Source organism: Palaemon carinicauda, chromosome 32, assembly GCF_036898095.1.
Source record: "Palaemon carinicauda isolate YSFRI2023 chromosome 32, ASM3689809v2, whole genome shotgun sequence".
Taxonomy (NCBI): Eukaryota; Metazoa; Arthropoda; class Malacostraca; order Decapoda; family Palaemonidae; genus Palaemon; species Palaemon carinicauda.
Genome location: NC_090756.1, coordinates 47,342,555 through 47,351,473, shown reverse-complemented (window position 1 = coordinate 47,351,473; position 8,919 = coordinate 47,342,555).

Sequence of the window (8,919 nt, the reverse complement as noted above, 5' to 3'; positions counted from 1 at the left end):
ACTTTGTCTCAAACCTTTGAGAATATCAGAAACTGGAAGAAAACTGCATATGATAAATAAACAAAACATCATCAGTTCTTTACCATTATTTACATTTCTTTTGTTTAAGTTTTGCATCATTTATAGAACCGGGGATAATTGTTTATCCGAATCTTGGCAACTTTCCATTTAATCAGTTGTGGCCAATTTGTAACGTCTCTGCCTGGTGATTGATAGACTGCGGTTCGAATCCCGCTCAAACTTGTTTGTTCCTTTAGTGTCTGCTTCCTCTTCGTCCTTTTGAGCTAAGGAGGGGGTGGGGGGTTTAGGGGGAGACTATAGGTCTGTTTGTTCAGTCATCAGCAGCCATTTCCTGACCCTCTGTGGTGCTACCTTGGGCGGACCTGCCTTTAAACCTTTAAAATGCCTGCTTAGTTTTATCTAAAGAATCAAGAAAAACTATTACAAATTGGATTTTATGTTTTTAGACATTCACGATAACATTTTCCGCTTTATGGTGACATCATCCACACTTCCTAATCATCAGGAATAAAGAATGGAACATATTCCTAATTTTTCGCTTCATTAGAAAAATATTGAATTAAAACCACATAGTTGTTGAAAGCGTGGAGCTCTTTATTATTATTATTATTATTATTATTATTATTATTATTATTATTATTATTATTATTATTATTATTATTATTATTATTATTATTATTATTATTATTATTATTACCTTCGCCAACTTCGTTTTGAAGGTTATGTATTTACTTGTTTCTATGTCTGTCTGTGTGTTTGTAATTCGCGTTACTCAAAAACTAATTAACCGAATCCTGTGAAATTTGGTGGGAGTATTGGTCATGATCCTAGGAAAATTTGACTAAATTTTTATGACTGGGTTAATAGTCCAGGCCAAGATCACAAAATGGTAAAAACCGTTTTTATGCCATACCGTGGCCTATTTTTATCTGAATCGCATTAAACTTGTGCATTATTCAATTACCTTTCCTACGTAGGGTCGCTATTCAGATTGTACCGTTCGATCAATCAGGAATAAGGCGAGGCAGATGCCAACCAATCAGGATTAGGGTGAGGTAGACGCCGAGCAATCAGGATTAAGGCTAGATAGGCACCGACCAATCAGAATTAAGGCGAGGTAGATGCAAACCAATCAGGAATAAGGCGAAGCAGACGCCGACCAATTAGGATTAAGGCTAGATAGACGCCGACCAATTAGGATTAACGCTAGGTAGACGCTGACCAATCAGGATTAAGGCGAGGCAGGTGCCGACCAATCAGGATTAAGACGAGGCAGACACCGACCAATCAGGATTAAGGTGAAGTGCGTGACATTTATCTTGTTAAATGAGAGACAAGAGAGTCTGCATAATTCTCGTTTGACTAAAGATAAATCTGGATGTGAGTTTCGATGAATTGTATTGTTCAAAACAGCTTCAATAGATATTCTGTGATTTTAAAATATATAACTGTTACCGGTAGGAAGTTTTTAAGTTTTTTTTTTTTTTTTGTGTTAATGAAGTTATTTAATCTGTTTTGAAGTTAGAGTAAGAGGAGATACAATAATTCGCTGGAAGTAGTTTACTTATTCCTTCAATCTGATCTTCTTCGTCTTCTTCTTTTTTCTTCTTCTTCTTCTTCTTCTTCTTCCCAATGTTATCTTGCATTAGGGGATTTGTTGCATGATGCGTTCTCTCTAATCAATGGAATCAGCAGACTAAATTAGATTTACCACATATGTCATAGAAAACTTAAATGTCAAATTCATAAGAACATGTAGTTTTTAACCTAAAAAGTTTTTAGGCCTATCTAAAATGTGTAATTTCCCAAGATAAATGTAGTATGTGTTTGGAAATCTAAGATTGGTTAACTACTGTAAAAATGTGTATAACATATTTCCAGTTCTGTAATAATATCCTCTCAAAATTATTAACATAGTCTTCAATTGTTTTTCAACTTTCGCTTTGCAAATTCACAAGAGGCAGATTATGGACGATTTTGTAGCTTCTCTTGATTAAAATGGTTTTCGATACCTCACGAGAGAGAGAGAGAGAGAGAGAGAGAGAGAGAGAGAGAGAGAGAGAGAGAGAGAGATAATACTATCTTTGGAACTCCTCAAAGTATCAGAACTTTTATTTTATTTTCCAGGATTCTTCGCCAAAAATGGAAGAAACAAGAAGATCTGAAGCTAAGAATTATACTCTCTCTCTCTCTCTCTCTCTCTCTCTCTCTCTCTCTCTCTCTCTCTCTCTCTCTCTCTCTCTCTCTCTCTCTCTCACTCTCATCTCTCTCTCTCTCTCTCTCTCTCTCTCTTCTCTCTCTCTCTCGTGTTAGTATATATGGTTTAAAATTGATCAAGGATATAAAGTTCTAAAATTCTAAAAAGAATATATATATATATATATATATATATATATATATATATATATATATATATATATATATATATATATATATATATATATATATATATATATATCTTCCCCTGTTCAAGTTAAAAACAATAAGAACCATGAAAGTTTTTAAGTTTTGGTAAAAAATTACCGCCTAAAATAAAGATTTGCAATAATAAATCAGCAATCCTAAATCAGGTCAAGATAATGATATAAAACCTATTGAATGAGTTTAAAAAGATTTTGAGATGATGAAAATCGAGATGTCAAATGATTCCTCCAACAATAGATTGTGTCTCAAACCTTCGATATGTCAGAAACTGGAAGAAAAATGCATAAATAAACAAGATAGCATCAGAGCTTTATCATTGTTTACATTTATTTTGTTTATGTTTATTTGCTTACATCATTTATGGAACCAGGGATATTTGTGTATCCGAATCTTGGTAGCTTTCCATTTAATTAGTTGTGGCCTATTGGTAACGTCTCTGCCTTGTGATTGCCAGACTGTAGTTCAAATCCCGCTCAAACTTGCTTGTTCTTTTAGTGTCTGCAACCTTACCATCATTTATAGCTAAGGATCGGGTCTTGGGGAGCTTATAGGTCTACCTACCAAGTCATCAACAGCCATTGCCTGGCCCTCCATTGTCCTAGTTTGTGTGGAGAGGGAGATTGTGTGCTGATCATATATAGGGTCATTCTCAAAGGAATTATCCTGCTTTCTAGCGCAATGTCACTGTTCGTTGCATTTGTCATTCATGAGTTGCCTTTAAACCTTTGAATTGTCTGTTCAATTTTATCTAAAGAATGAAAAAAATCCATTATGAATTTGATTGATTTTTTTTTTCTTTTTAACATTTATTGTAATATTTCCAACTTTAGGGTAACACCATCCCCACTGTTCTTAATCATCGGGGATAAAGAGCGGAACATATTCCTAATATTTCGCTTCATTAAAATTAATGTTAAATTAAAACACTGTAATTGGTGAAAGCTTGTAGCTCTTTCTCCGGGAGCTAAGGCTAGAAACCAATCTATGAATTATTGTTATTGTTATTATTATTATTATTATTATTATTATTATTATTATTATTATTATTATTATTATTATTATTATTATTATTATTATTATTACCTCTGCAGATTTCGTTGCGAAGATTAGGTTTTGATACACGGTGTGTATTTATTTGTTTGTATGTCTTTCTGAAAGTTTGTGATTCGCGTTACTCAAAAATTATTTGACCGACTCTCGTGAAATTTGGTGGGGGGATTTGTCATGATCCAAAGACAATTTTATTAGAGGGATTGGGTCATAAGTGAAGGCCAAGGTCATGAAAACATAAAAAGGTGGCCAATTTATATTTGATTTTCATGAAACTTCTGCCAAATGTGCATAATTCAATTTATTATTTTGTGATATACAACATAAGATAGGCAAAGGTATGTGCTCTACCGACTGCCCAAATAGCTCAGGGCTACAGAGGTAGCTATCCCTAATGAGTAATTATACTTAGGAAACTGCTTCTTCATTGTAATTCACAAAATACTTTGCTGTAATATATGTGAACTTACAAGAGCCATACATTACTTGGAATATGAACTCAGTAAACTTTGGAATCTTCAGGGTCAGAGTTATGTCAGCTTCCTTCCTTGTCGCTTCCTGCGTCTTGTTCCAAAATGCTTTGGGATCAACTTGCAATTTTCTAAAAAAGTTCACAGCCGAACAGAAATGAAAATTAACAAAAACGAGGAAATGAATATATTTCGTCTATTAGTTCCATAAAACAAATTATAACTTTTTCGGACTTTTTGAAATGTGAATAGTAACCGGTGTGATTTTTGTAGTTGCAAAAAAACGACCTCTCTCTCTCTCTCTCTCTCTCTCTCTCTCTCTCTCTCTCTCCTCTCTCTCTCTCTCTCTCTCTCTCTCTCTCTCTCTCTCTCTCTCATATATATATATATATATATATATATATATATATATATATATATATATATATATATATATATATATATATATATATATATATGTATATATATACATGTGTGTGCGTGTGTGTATATCAAAGCAAAGCAGAAATAAATAAAAGACTTGATTGGAGTTAGTACTTTCATCCATTAGACTCAACAATGAGAATTCATATACAAAGACATCGTATTTATACAGAAGGGGATCCCACAGTTTCTTGATAATTAAAACAATTTATATTTTAGGTAAAAGTATGATACCTAATTAACGGATAAAAAGAATAAAGTAAAAAATCCTTCGAGAAGGTAAAAGATTAAGATAATTTTTTTAAATGTATAATTTTGGAAGAGGTGAAAAATCCTTCTAGAAGATTGATGGTCTCACAATTGATGATTGTGGCCTTTTGAACATCCCGTAACGTCACACAATGTGTTCATTATCTCTGGTAATCTCAGGTAATCTCCTCCACGTGTTCATTTGATGTTATGTAAACGCGAAAGATTCACTTTGGGAGATTAAATAATTTCCATTCCATAATGATTACATCTCTATTAATATAACTCAACTCATTTATATTACGAGAGAGAGAGAGAGAGAGAGAGAGAAGAAGAGAGAGAGAGAGAGAGAGAGAGAGATAGTCCTACATTTAGTCGGAATCATTAAAGATTATCAATATCATAATAAAAAGGTAAAACGTTTTGTATATAGTTTAGTTTGATTCTTAGAGTTTATATATATATATATATATATATATATATATATATATATATATATATATATATATATATATATATATATTATATATATATATATATATATATATATATATATATATATATATTCATATTATATATATATATATATATATATATATATATATATATATATATATATATATATATATATATATATATATATATATATTACATACATATATATATATATATATATATATATATATATATATATATATATATATATATATATATATATATATATATATATATATATATATTCATATTATATATCATATAAATATATATATATATTTATATATATATATATATATATATATATATATATATATATATATATATATATATATATATATATATATACATATACATATATGTATGTATGTATGTATGTATGTATTTTTATACACACATACATATGTTAGGCCATGGGCCAGCAGGTGAAATCACCCCCTCCCCTAGGGATTTTTGCAGACAATGTTATTTTTATTCCTTAGAGTCTATATATTCATATTCTGATTGTTTGCATTCTGGATGCTGGTGATTTTGGCTGATAAAGCCAAAATTCGTGAAATATTTAGGGGAAAAAATGTAATATAAAATAATGTTAGTTTTATATATGACGCACAGAAATAAACCAATACTTATAAAAGTGGTATGGAATTAGGGGTTTAAAAGTATGCAGAATCGAATGAAATGTTTTGTTTTATCGAAATAATAAAGAATTCTGGCTTAATTTACGTTCAAAATTCAATTTTGAGCTACCAAGAAAATGTATATCACTATAGTTTGCTATAATTTATTTCAGTGAAAAGATGCATTGACAGCATCAAAATATTCATAAAGAGCAGGTTTTTTAGATGTAATTCCATATAAAATATGTCATATTCAGAAATATATTAAAGCATATGATAGTGTGAGAAAAAATATCTTTGCCGCTTAGAATGCGGTATACTGCTCGGATACAACCCGTCCTCTCTTGTGAACCATAGGCTAGTTGCCGACCCCTCCCAGCTCCAAGATATTTTTTTAGACATTAATTTTTCATCTTCTTGGAGGCAATAGATTCAGAGTACGATTATCTGCAGACTGGTTTTGGAGATTTTGGTTGCTACAAACCAAAATTAAAAAAAAAAATAGTGGCCAAAGAATAAGGAAATATTAACCTAATTGATATATGCATATTCTTCTTTAAGGTATATTGGGTTCATTGGGTTAGTTTATTACTAATACAGTTCTTATATATGATAAAATTTACGATAAGTATTTATATATCTAACATATAGATCGTTTTACATTGGTCTCTTAAAAATGAAGACACTTTGGTGCAGTTTAATCTCCTTAAGATGACATTATAGATTAAGTCAGAGGATTTTGGCCCAAATTAATTAAGGACATTAAGATAAACTACAAGAAAAAATTATGATTTTTCTATTACAAAAGATATTTTGTGGTACAAACAAAAAAGAAAGAAAATTAAGTACTCCTTTTGTTGATATTAGTGCTTAAAAAAAGGAACATTTGGTAATAAGAGAATAACTATGATTGAAATGCATACACAAACAGCCATAATTAATAAGACATTTGATTAAAGAAAAAAAAATTCCTTTAGAACTTAAATGCATAATCTAGCCTGAAAAGACTGATGAATTAATGGCACAATAAAAGTAATATTATAATTTGTGAATAGATGTAATGTGCAGCATTCTCACATAACAGACAAACATAGATGAAGAAATCATGATTTATTTTCTTTATAAATGAAAGTTTTTGGTACAGGTACAATGAATTAAAGTAATCATTTTGGTAATATACTATTAAGCCTTAAGAACAAAAATACAGAGTATATGGCAGCAAAAAAAATAGATTATGAAAGAAATAGAAAAATAACTATATCTGATAAGAAATTCCATTAAAAAAAGATTGGCTTTTAGAGTTTAAATGTACACTCTCACCTGAAACTGAGTAATGAGTTCATTGCACAGGGAAATAAATATTTTGTTTTTTGCTTTGCATTAATGTACAGCACCTCATATAACAGGAAAACATAAGAACAAGGTTATTACATAACCTTAAAAAAAATCTATATGTTTCTGACTATAAAGTGAAGTGCAACTGCTAAGGAAAAATTTCTTGAAATAGCAATCTAATATACCTTTGGCTCATTGGACTATATAAAGTACCCTTTATAAGAATAAAACTAATCGATACAGCTATATAGATTTGTACTTAATATTTTCATAGATTACCGAGTAATTTGTAATCATAATAGATAACGAGAATGGATTCATGATAAATATTTCATCTTTAATCATCATACTCATACATTAAGTCTATGATATTGTTAATTTCTTCTGGCTCATCTTCATGTGACTGTGAAAACCCCATAAAACATTCACATCATGGAATTAAATTTTATTGAACGGTCGAGAATTGTTTTATATGAGTTATTTTTAGTGGCTGAAAACAATCTTTCTTTATGAGGGATTAATCTTATTGTTTTTTGAATATCAAAATATCAACATTAGTAATCTTGGTAAAGTTGCATCCGCAGAAAATGCTTTGTTTGACCACTATGACAATCACTGGCATATTTTTAAATGAATATACTATTATTATTATTATTATTATTATTATTATTATTATTATTATTATTATTATTATTATTATTATTATTATTATTATTATTAATGTGAGGAGGTAAACCAGCCCAATGGGTCGAACTTGGCTCTTAAATAGCTGGCCATGAAGTTGGAGGAGGTTATGTTTTCGCCCCTGTTAGCTCGTTTGTGAGGTACTGAGGCTTTGTGGGATTAATTATGATGTTAAGACATGGAAGTGATTCAATTTTTAAAGTCCTAGATCAAAGGTTAAGGTCAATGTCGAGCAAAAGGTCAACCATATTAACCCTAATCTTAACCCCAAGTTTGCACATAGTTGTCACACCGACTTCAAATACTCCTAAGGTATAAATATACTCTGGGAAAGGCAAGCAGCGTTTGGAGAAATAAGCTTCCATGGCGGAGGTCTGCCGTCTCAGAGTGCTTTTCTAGTTAGTAAATAGAAATTAAATTAAGATGATATAAAACTGTGCAACTTTTGTTTAACATCTTCTTTCTTTTCCGAGGAAGCCGTCATTTTGTAAATTTATTTTATCTGAACATTAAATAATAAGTAATTTTCTATTCCTTATTAAAGTTAGAATCTTAAAGACAACGTTTCAATTGATAATGATGATAATAGTGATAATGATAATAATTCAACCCACAATCAGCATTTTAGAGGACAACAACAACAACAAAAACAACAGCATCAACAACAACAACAACAACAACAACAACAATAATAATAATAATAATAATAATAATAATAATAATAATAATAATAATAATAATAATAAAAATAATTTTAACCTACAGACAGCTTTTAAGAGAATAATAATAATAATAATAATAATAATAATAATAATAATAATAATAATAATAATAATAATAATAATAATAATAATAATAATAATAAAAGTGTGAGATTCGTGGGATAGAGAGAGACAAACGCAAAGAACAGTCCAGAGACCCACACCCGACCTCCCATGTCTGTGGACTACATTTATATCGTACCATACTGTACCTTTGGGCCATAATTTTTTTTTTTTTAATTGGTAGTGTTATTCTCTATTTTTATATTGTAAAAGCGGGAAAAGCTTAACAGGTGTATCAACATTCGATTTATAAATTAATATCACATTAATTCTATTGATTTTTGTATAGAATTGATTTAGTAATGATATTTCTTTAAAACTTTT